This window comes from Rhinolophus ferrumequinum, chromosome 21 (genome assembly GCF_004115265.2).
Source record: "Rhinolophus ferrumequinum isolate MPI-CBG mRhiFer1 chromosome 21, mRhiFer1_v1.p, whole genome shotgun sequence".
In the NCBI taxonomy this organism is placed as follows: Eukaryota; Metazoa; Chordata; class Mammalia; order Chiroptera; family Rhinolophidae; genus Rhinolophus; species Rhinolophus ferrumequinum.
The window spans coordinates 41,465,079-41,476,823 of record NC_046304.1 but is presented as its reverse complement, the minus strand read 5'-3'; positions in this window follow the sequence as shown (position 1 = coordinate 41,476,823).

Genomic DNA, 11,745 nt, shown 5'->3' with positions numbered 1-11,745 from the left:
TATCCTAGCACCTGACGATAGCAATTGTTCCTCACTGACTGAACTCAGGGAGGATTCTGCCCTGCTCCTTGGGGGGGCATTTCTCTGTGGAACTCTGTGCTCCCTGGGCCTAGCCCTGCCACCGAGAAGAGGAAAAGGGACTTTGTCCCTCTGCCTGTCCAGAAACAGACTAGGAGAGGAAACGAAACATTCCCTGCTCACACTAGACCTTGAACTTGGACTGTTTCCTAAGGAAATAAAACAAGCGTAGGTTGGGGGTTTGGTTTGTTTAATTTTGTTACTTTTTGCTTCTAAATAAACTATTTTACTTTGTGATGTGTGAGTAGGTGGGGTTAAACCCAGATAGCTGTCTACCACGGAAAACCACTATTTCTGAGTTCCAGAGACTCAGAAGGCATTTAAAATGACCTGCAGTCAGGGCCTTTACTCAGATCAGACAGAATCAAGTTTGGTCCTGATAACAAGGAATGATGTTTGAGTCCTCTCCCCATCTCGCGTGGCATGAGCTGCAATGACTCCTGTGCCCACCTCCCTCTTTTGGAACTTACTGCCCAACTCCTGGTTTTTATCCTGAGGCTGCTCTGCAAGGAGAGCCAGGTGCAGACCCACACATGCTGCCTCACCCTCTTTGCTGGTGGGCACAGAGGAGGCACTGGCAGGAGCTGGCCAGAGACAGGGGGCCACTTAGTCATGGGCTGCCTGCAAACTGCAGGTGTAACAATTCCCAGGCCTGTCTGATGGAAGCTTACACAGGAATTCCTTTGATCTGTGAAGTTTCAAGACCATCCCTACCTAACCTTCCATGCCTCCCTCTCTCCTGTTCAAAATAACAGACAAAACCAGGAGTAGGGACTTCCTCCCCTCCCCATCTTGGGCTCTGTGAACACTGCCCAAGGTCCAGACATCTGCGGCTCATCTAGACTGTTGTGCAGAGAGCCATGACCCAGTACCCTGGAGTATGGAAGACAGCCCAGCAAAAGAGCAGGACTGACCCCAGAATGGCTTAGAACTCCTTCTGATATTTCCTGTCCCTGCCACCTCGTTACCCCTACCAGGCAATCAGTTTTGCATCAATAAACTTTAAGTTTCGGGCTTTGCCTGACGAATGAAAGGAGAACGGCGGAAGACTGATCTCTGACCTTGACACGTAAACAGCCTATGGCTTGCACTTGACAGTTAATAAAGGAAAGGCCCAGCAATTCTCTGATGGCTTTTTGCCTTAATTAGATTGAGCATTCATAAGCCATAGGGAAATCTTCAATTTGAAGAGAAAGACTCCACAAGATAGGAATTTCCACTCATTCAACCAAACTGTCAGTTCCTCAGTCAGTACTCATGACGTTTGTCAAGCACCTGATTACCTGTGGTCAGCTCGGTGCTGACCCCTTTCAAGTCAAGGGAATGCAAGGACTCCCAAAATCCACACCGTGCTCTCCTGGAAGACAGTGTCCAGCCAAGCAGTTCAAGAGCACAAGCTTTTGGTTCAGATAAACGTGAATTTGAATCCTGATTCTGCTGGGTGACCTTTGGCAAGTTATTAAACTTCTCTGCTTTCAGTTTCCTCTTGGGGTTAATGATACTACCAACCGCCACGGGTTGTTTTCAAGACTAAGTGAGATTCTGCGAAAAGCATTCAGCACAGAGCCAGGCGCTCAGCAGGCACGTCCCAGCATGGTGCCCTTGCCTCACCAGGCCAGCTCTCAGGGACTGACAAGCTCCTTCCCTTCCCCTGGCACCCTGCCAGGCACTGGGGAGCTGATGACACCCACGGTCTCTGCCTTCAACGATATTAAAAACCTGCTGTTGACAATGCCTAGTTTCTTCATCTATAAAATGGGGGTAGTGGTGACAGTCCCTAAGAGGATCTAGAAAGAGCATTCGCACAGAAGCCTGCAAACACACCTTGCCTGGGGAAAGGACTACGGGGATATTAGATTCCCGTAGCAGCCTATGGCTTGTCATAAGATGCCACTGCAGCCCTGCGGGCTGTCTTTAATAATAGATATTTTAAAATTCCTGAACCCACTTCACGCTATATTTGCTCACACACGGAGGCTTACTCAGTGTTAATCACATTAACGTGCTGTTTCATTTCACGCTGTGCGGTGCCAACTTCAGCGAGAGCCAGGAGAGAGCAGAATTTACTCTCCAAGAGACCTCATACTGCGTTCACTCAAAAGGAGCCTCGAGGCATCACAGAGCCCCAGGACCTCCAGGCCACCGCCTCACGCCCCCGGGGGTGGGGGGGCCCTGAAGCCTGAAGCAGCCAGCCTTTCAAGTGTCTCTCTGTATATATTGGCTTTTACCCTCAATTAGAAACCTCTTAGGCAAGGGTCTAGTTCTTACTAGTTATCTTTAATTCTTAAACAACCCAAACGCATGCTATTCAGTCAAAGCCTCCCTATCAGGTGTCGACAAGGGACCCTGAGTATACAGGAGTTTGGAGGGTCCTTTGAGAGCTGCCAGTTCAACCCCCTTATGTTACAGATGGAAAAACTGAGGCCCAGAGGTATGAAGACTTAAATTTTTCCTCTGTTGGCTCCTTCTTTACGCTGATGAATATTCTTTATTAGGATCTTAAACACAAAAAACCAAACTTGCCAGTTTTTTCTTGGCCCTGTGTCCCAAGCTACTTGCCCTCCTGGCCCTTGTCAGGAGAGAGCCTCAGACCCTTCTTCGTGAAGAAAACAGAAGTCATCAGACAGGAACATTCGCCACCAGTGACCCCCGTCCCAGCACAGCACCTTGGCACCTCCCCACCCCCCAAAGGCTGCCATCCATGTGCTGGGTGCCACTGCCTGCCTGTCCACCTCACCCCTTTCTGACGTCACCAATTTCTCCTTTGCTGCGGAAACATTCCTCTCAAGATACACATATGCTCTCATTGTTACAAATTTTGTATAGAATTGTTGGGATTGCCACTTTGTGAGGTATGTCAATGTCTGATCATTATGTTGTTTTGTACACCTGAAACTCATAATAAAAAATATTGTATAAAACCCTTCCTTGATCTAACATTCCCCTCCAGCTCCTTGCTGTACCATTTCTCTCCTTGAAAACTATGCTGCTTCCACTTAGTCATAATTTATTTCTTTCCCAATTCTTTTAGGAAAAATTTAAGCCTACAGCACAGTTAAAAAAAACTACTAAGATACCGTCCACCTAGATTTTCCAACTAGCATTTTGCCACATTTGCTTTCCCTCTCTCTCTGATAGATAATATATATAATAGAAATGGAAATATAATTTATAATTTATATATATGTGTGTATATATATTCAGTTTGTTGTTATTGAACCACTGGAAAGTTTCCAGCATCTTGTTCCTTCACCCTTAAATACTACAATGTGTCTCCTAAAAACCAGGAATCCCTCTTACATAACACAGACCATTATCACACACAAGAAACTGGATGTTGATACAATATTATCTAATATAAAGCTTATTTTCAGATTTCCCAATGTGCCCCCAAAATGTCCTTCATAGCTCATTTTAAATCTGATTCCACGCAAGGATGAGGCCCACCCCAATTTAACTTCCAGACCAATCACTCCACCCAGATTGTCCAAGGTCAGGGTAGCTTCATTACCAAATCTAAAGGGTCCCTCTCTGGCCTCAGCAGGTGCTCACCCAGGGCTATGTCCCCCGGGCCTCCAGGTCACTGCACATTCGGTTTCCGCCCTCCTTCCTTGCTCCTTCCCCTCTACCAGTCCTCTGAATGTTGGGGACCGCAGGCTTTGCACACTGGGCCCCTCCTCTTGAGCTCCCAGGTGGTCTCATTTAGGCCATGGCTTGAACACCAGCTGCATGCTGATGCCACCCACATTTTCAGCATCCAGGGTCCAACAGCTCTGACCCATCTCCCCAACTCTAGACTGAGGTACCCCACTGCCTTCTTCTCAGCATCTCCCTGGGACGTGTCATCAACACCTCAGACTTAACACATCCACACAGAGGTCTTGATGTCTTCCTTTCTTTCCCATCTCAGTAACAGTATCACCATTACCCACCATCTGTCCTGAGTCCCCTCTTCCTTCTCCACCCCCCACCCCCCTACTGCCGGGGCCTGTCTGGACTCCACTTCCTCCATCTTCACGGCCTCCGCTGAAGTCGGGTCCACCATTAGCTGCCTGGAGACCAAGGAGCCTCCAGACTGCTCTTCACCCTTGCCCCGTCCCCACAGTCATTTCCCAGAAGCACTAATATTAGAAAATGTAATCCATGTCGGGTCACTCCCTCTCTTAAAACCCTCCAACAGCTTCTCATTGTTGAGAAAACCTCCCAACACAGCAGGGCTTATGTGGCCCTCATCCGCTGTTCTTTCTGGTGGCCCCATACTGGCCTCCCCTTAGCTCCTTGAATGCTGAGGCGTCCCCCCTCGAAGCTTGGTTTGTACTGGCTTTTGCTGCTGCCCGCAATGCTCTTACCCTGGGACTCGGTGGCTGTCCTCTCCTCGGCCTTCATGGCTGCCCTCAGCAATGTACTGGGAAGGGCTCTGATTGGCTTAGCTGGTGTCACATGCAGACCCCTGTCCAATCATCTGTGGCCAGAGAGTGGGTCACTGGGCAGAAACATGGCTGCCAAGAGCTGCTCTGGTTCCCTCAGGGCCTGGAGGTTGGGGGGGAAGGGATGGGTGATGGACCCCCACAAGCTGTCTCTACACCTCTGCTCAGTCTTCAGTGCGCTGGCCTCTTGGCAGTACACAACCTATTGGGAACTGCGCCTTTATTTTTTATTTTTTTCAATAAAAGATTCATTCTTTCTTATTTTTCCAATGAAAGGTTGTTTGTTTGTTACTCATTACTCTCCCTCCATACCCTCAAAGTTCTTCTTCCTTCTCTTGATTGAAGCCCTACTTATGGCATCAACATTCCCCCATGATTAAAGCCAGAAATTTCAAGGTTATTCTCAGTCTCTCTCACCTCCAGCCTCCCTCATCTCACACCCATCGCCAATCCCATCCACTGTGTGGGTGAAGTGTGGCCCGACCCTGCTCTCACCTTTCTCTCCTCACCTCCATCCATCGGTTCGTCCTGTGTTGTTGGAACTAGCGGAACTTTCTCCTCACTGTCCTCTCTGCGCTGGTCTCTATCACTCCCACCCACCCACATGCCCCTTTATCCCATGAGTCTCTCTGTCCTAACTGCTGTCAGAGGTAACTTAGACGTCCCTGAAATTATTCTGTTGCCCTTTCTTCAGTTTCTCCACTGGTCTTCTGCTGCCTACAGGATAAAGCCCCATCTCCACAGCATGGCATTTGAGACCTCCACCATCTGTCTGAAGGAACCGACTGGAAGACAATTTAATTCTCATGGGACGCTCGGAGAACGGCTCCACGCACTGTCCTTCTGGAACAGCGGTGATCCTGTCCATTTGCTGTCCTTCCCTATAAACGGGTCTTTGTGAAATTCTGTTCTCTTGGCCAGACACCATCCCATCCCATCCACCTGGAAAAACTCTTCACCCTCCACAACCCTGCCCGAGGGTTACCTGGTCTGTGACATCCTCTCCAAGAAGTCCTGCTCTTCCATGCTCTAGGAAAATGCCAGTCATAGCAAGAAACATATAAATAGAAATTATTTCCACAAAAATAAATGTAAAATGGCTGGATTTAGTTCCTTGATGCCCCGAATGCCACCATTCCAAACTCCTCACCCACTGATATCTCCCCCAGTTAGACTGCCCTGCATGCACTCAGAAAGGATAGAGGCTTTACACAATCCTTCCCACACATATGGTTCCCTGAGACAGTGAGAGTTGGGCAGATGGGAAAAGTGGAGTGAAGGGTTCAGCCACATCTACCTCCATCAATTCTGCCCCTCCATCTGGGAGGCCAATGCCCAGTGAGGGCCTGGCCACTCTGTGACTATCATGGCCCTGGGCACTTATGCTTTCATGGGCTCTTTCCTCCATTAAAAAAAAAAATCTATCTGTCCATCTTATCTATCTATCTATCTGTCTGTCTATCTATCTATCTATCTATCTATCTATCATCTATGTATCTAAAAGGTACGGTGTTTCCCTGAAAATAAGACCTAGCCAGACAATCAGCTCTACTGAGTCTTTTGGAGCAAAAATTAATATAAGACCTGGCCTTATTTTACTATAAGACCGGTCTTATCTAACATAATAATATAACATAAGACCGGGTCTTATATTAATTTTTGCTCCAAAAGACGCATTAGAGCTGATTGTCTGGCTAGGTCTTATTTTCAGGAAAACAGGGTAGCTAGTATTTTTTTACAATCTTGGTATAAAAACATACACAATCTAAGCTGCCTTCATTATCATATATTCATGACTGTCATATTCATTTTTTTCTTTTGGATTTATAACAAAATAAATGTAAAACATTTTCAGGGCTCCTAAAGATATTGTGGGCCCCAGACACTGTGCCACAATGGAGAAATGTGCCCTGTGCCTAATGGAGAAGCTGACCCTGATTGAGGGCAAAGTTCACTGAAAGCCCAGAGAGCTGACCTCCTCTTCACTGCTCTTTGAGACCTTAAAGGAGAAATGTAGATTAGTGCTTTCTGCTACCATCTTACCAAGACTCACTCAATAACACATGTTGAGTCTTTCCAGGCAAAAATTGCCAAGGTACACACCATATACATCTGCTCAATACACAACGGATAACAAACGTCTGTCTTACACAAATGAGCCTTGTAAATACATAATAGCCCAGAGAGGTTGGCATTTGATGCTGTTCTTTGCAAGAAGTTAGGATTGCGTTATGGGGCCACTAGCACTACTGCATTATTATTAATGTTTACATTCAATTTATATATAGTTAAGGAAACTGAGAATCAGAGGAGTTTAGTAACTGGGCCAAGATGACACAGAGAACAAATGAAATGGTGACTCCAGAATTTCAACCCCAGTCTGTACTCTTACGAGTAGCTTTGGACAGACTGAGTTTGAGGTACCCAAGGGCCTTCCAGGGAGAGAGATGTCCAGGAGGTGCTTACATAAACTAGTTCAAGGCTTAAGTGAGATCCTTAGCTCATGACATAGATTTGGCAATTATCTGAGTACAAATGGCATTTAAAGATTCAAAATGTATCAGCTCATTCATTCCTCTGCAGTCTCTTGGTACCATCGGGCCCAAGCCCGAGGGCTTCCCTAGAATAGTTTCTGTACCTTTCAACCATCCAGATCCAGCCTCCCTCTTTGGGAAGCTGGGGAGCTTTGTTCCCTTGCTGGCTCTCACTCCCTACTCTTTCCCAGGTATGCCTGGCTTCTGAGAAACATTTAGACGTAACTTTCTGTTCACAGACCCTGGCTACCAGGCTTGGAATTTCAGCTTCGGCCCCACCATTTCTCGCTGGATTAGATGACAGAACTTGCCTTTCCTCACTTTGATGCCAGGTTATCTCTACGGACCCAGCTCCTGGATGACAGTCTATGACTCACCCAGCCAGTAAATATTTATTGAGCGCCTTCTATGTGCTAGACACCATTACAAGTACTGAGGATACGACTGTGAGTAAAGTAAATAAAGTCCTGACCCCAAGGGGCTTATAGTCTAGAGGCAGGAGGCAGATACTAAACAAGTCACACTGCTGTGTGTGTGAGGAAGATAAAGCTGCACAAAGTAGAATGACTGAGGTATGGGAAGGGTCCTGAGGAATAGTGGCCATACTGGGGCAGGGTGTGAGCAGGGAAGGACTCTTGGTGGGTGAGGGCTGTTCAAGCTGAACCTCTCGTGAGGAGAAGGTACTGGCCATGAGAAAATGGGGTGTATGTGGGGCCTTTCCAGCAGGAGCGTCAGTCCTGAGGTTGTCCAGGCTTGGGTGTCTGAAAAGCCCGTCTGATGGGAGAGCAGAGAACGGCTTGGAAAGTCACGAAGAGCCAAAGGGGGCTGGGAGTCCTATGCTGCATGAGAAGGTCCAATCCAAGACTGCCAAGGGTTAGCTGACAAGGTGGGAAGGGAAAAATAAAAGTCAAGAGAAGATGCTTTTTCCTAAGGAAGGAGGAGGGAGGAAGGGGCAAGAAAGAAGCAGCAGCAGGACTGGCTACACAATTTGCGGGGCCCTCTTCTTAAAAAGTTATTAACAATTTCAAGAGAGCAACAGCAGAGCACCAAACTTAGCGTGGGCCCTTCTGAGCATCTGGCGCTGTGTGATTGAACAGGACACACAGCCCATGATGCCGGCCCTGGGCCTGGTGGGGACCTTCAGGAAGATGAGGCAGCCGAATCCAGGTCCTCCTCCCTTCACCCAGGCTGAGCTGAGCCTCAAAGGCAGGGCCCTACCACAAGGGACAGGTGGTGGATTAAAATTTTCTACTTTGATGAAAATGTTGCAATTTGGACAATGTTGCAAAACCAACACAATTTATGTAGCTTTTTTCGTGGATTTTAGATAGTTGTGTTACACTTCTGATAGTTGCAGTGTTTTCTTTTTCCTTGGGAGATGGCGAGGTGGTGGGGGGTGGGGGAGGGTAGAGGGTGTGGGCAGGAGCCAGTGCCATCTCTCCTCTTTCCTCTCTCCCCCAGGGCAGGCAACAGGGTGAACCTCTGAGCAGGCGTAATGTTTTGTCTTCTGGGCAGACAGAATTGGTTGGAGTCAAGAATGTTTAAACCCGTACATTATGTCAAATATCATTTATATCAAACCACCCCTCCTTAATCTTAAGCTAATTACTTTACGATTAACACAGAGTGTCTGACCTTGGTAAACCATTTACCCTCCCTGAACCTCAGATTTCCTCATCTGTAAAATGGAGATAATTATACTTCACAGAGGCGCTGAGAGGATTAAATATATGAAAAGCTTTTTACAGAGTATTAAGCTTTAAACAAATACCCATTACACCACAGGTCTGCTCGGCAGCTGCCCCGTTGGTGCGGGGAGCTCGGGACAGCCATGGATTGGCAGAAGCCTCTCTTGGCGCCATCTGACTCCTGGGCTCTGGTGTATTCTTAACAATCAACTTCTGATCTTATTTCAGTTTCTCAAGCAGCTTCCTTTCCTGGGGAGATCCCCTCAGCTTGTCAGTTACATCTCAGAACACAGGCCAACAATCCTGGTTTACATACCAGACTCCTGTGAGTTGGGCTGGCTTTGTCATTTTAATAGTCCCTAGAACCAAAAGGAATCCAGACTCTGGCTGGACTTGAGGGTCAATAGGAGGCAGGTGATCATTCTGACTCATTTCTTAATACATAGCGCACTGGGTAATACTCTTATGAAGGCATATATTTATGATGCAGTGGTCCCTACGCTCGAGGGTAGAAAGTGTGGGAGTCTACCGATTCTCACTCAGGCCTTGGCAGTGACTGTTCCTTCTGCCTATAAGGCCTTTCCCCCAGACATCCCGTGAGGGGTGTCACCTCCTCCAGACCTTCTCTGTCCACCTCATCCCAGAGGGTCTTCTCTCCTGTTCCCCATCACCTCTCTATGCTTCCTGTCCTGCTCAATTCGTTCTGGCACATGCCCACCTGATACATGTACTGTGGTTTTGTTGTTGGGATCTCCCCATCCAAATGTTACCTCTGAGAGGTCTGTGACTCTGTTCTGTTCACTGCTGTTGCCAGGCCTATGGCTCAGAGCATTTGGCCCGCAATGGGATCCAGCTAGAACTTATAGCATTCTTTTGCTTTCATTGGATTTATTTTTTAAAATACCTTTTGTTCATGACAAGTGATACTATTTTACATTTATAGCAGTGATATAGTTTCCTTTAAAAATACATTTAAGAATGAAAATAATTTTAAAAGATCAAGGAAATAATGGTGCTACTTGGATGTTGCTGAAGATGAACTGGGACTGTAAGGAAAGTGATCAGGCTGGTAGGAGCTGGGCTCATGGATGTTCATGACAACACCTGGTCCGGCTCTGTGGTCCTAACTTCCTTTTCATACAGCTCTATGCTTCTCACTTCCTGCCCTCCTGCCTTAAATACCCTGCATCTTAGCACACAAGCCAGAACGTGCACGTGGCTTGCTGGGTCTGCACACGCTAGTGGTGCTGGGTTGCAGCCCATTTTTCCTTTTTCCTTTTCCCGAATAAATCCTTTTTGATGACGGAATAGCTAGTGTTCAGTTGACAACGTCAGTATCTGGGAAGATGAAACAAAACCAGCGCTCTGTGGATGCCTTTTGGGGACTCTCCCTGGCCTGTAAACCCATTCTGGGAACTGCTTACATCACAGGTAAATGTGCACGTGCACACACACACACACACACACACACACACACAGCACGCTGCTATTACTGAAATGCTAAGCTTCCAGACCTAGGTTACCGTTCCCTCCTACAAGAGGATGGCAGAGTAGACAGAAGGGCCTTAGAGAGCCGAGGGCAGTGGTGGTGAGTACACACTTCTGAGGGCTCTTCTAAGACCTCTGTACATTTCTGCCCTCCGTGGTCCATGACACACTGTCTCCTTCTGCCTCATTTTCTCATTTAAGGCAGAATGAGCTGCTGATCCTAGCAACCATAGCCCTACACACTGTGGTCTTCTGCAGTTCAAGGCAAACTGTGTCAGTAGGTGTCCCAGGAGGCAGGGGAATACTGCGCAGGGCAGAAAGAAACTATTTAGTCACTCAGTTCTCATTCACGGTGAACCAGCCATGGGCAGGCGCTGTGCTGCTGTGCTAAGTGTTGAGAATACAAAGTCCCACCCCCCACCCCGCCCCCAAGGAACACTTCATTTAGTGGGTGTCAGCCTTCATCATCCAATCAATACACGTTGAATAATGGGAAGCAAGGTTGAAGAGGGTGTGGGGGGCTTAGCGAGAGCAGGGTACGTCAGGGCGTTCTCCAGTCCTGACCATCCCCTGGGAGGCGTTTCTCCAACATGCTATTGCTGACTCATGTTTAAAGAACAGCTCTTTTTAAGGATATTTTAAGTTTTAATGGAGAATTCCCAACTCAAAGAAAGGAAGGTGGGGAATGAACGAACGAATGCAATTTGGGGCGCACCTCAGGGTGAAGATGCCACGCTTGAGCTTTTAGACAAGGCTTCTGGCTACTGTGTCTCAGGATCCCCCACTGGAGCATGGGATCGGATTGTGGCTATCTGTCCTGTTACTTGGTCACACAGTCCAGTCCATAGACTATAGTGAAGAGACAATGTCCAATCTTGAACCTAGAAATTAATTGAAATAATGTACCATTTCCATGTTTTTACCTGTGAAATTCACCATCAGCACTTCTTCCATTTCTCAAATCATAACCTGCACACCAAATTAAGAAACACACAAAAATCTGTAATGCATCGATGCAGCCGGGCTCTGAAAATAGCAGCTGCAGCCACAAACCAAAGAACAGGCCTTTGTGAACAGAGTGAAAGACGCTGTTTGTCCTGTGCTCATCTTTTAAGCCACGGATAGAACTCCCCACTATTACTAAAGTAGTATCCTTAAGCAAAGAGAGGAATCAATTAGAGAAAAGTAGGGTGTCTTAGTCCATTAGATGTTCCTTTTCCTACTAAAGTTCCAAGGCCCTAATTTTCCAACCAGAGACCTTATGAATTTACATGAAGGCAGGTAGCAGACCCATTGCAAAATAAAGATTTGACAGCATTAGCAGAGGCCAGGCTCAAGATGAAGCACACACAATCGGAGATGGGCCCCTTCTGTGGTGTAAGGACCCTTGCTCCCTGCGTGCTGTGTTACCCTGGGGCCCACCTTCAGGAACACGGATCCACTCCAACAGCTCCAGTGCATTAGCTTCAAACTAAACTGGGCCTCATTTTTCAAACAACACTGAATTGATCTCCTCAAATTAACACTACT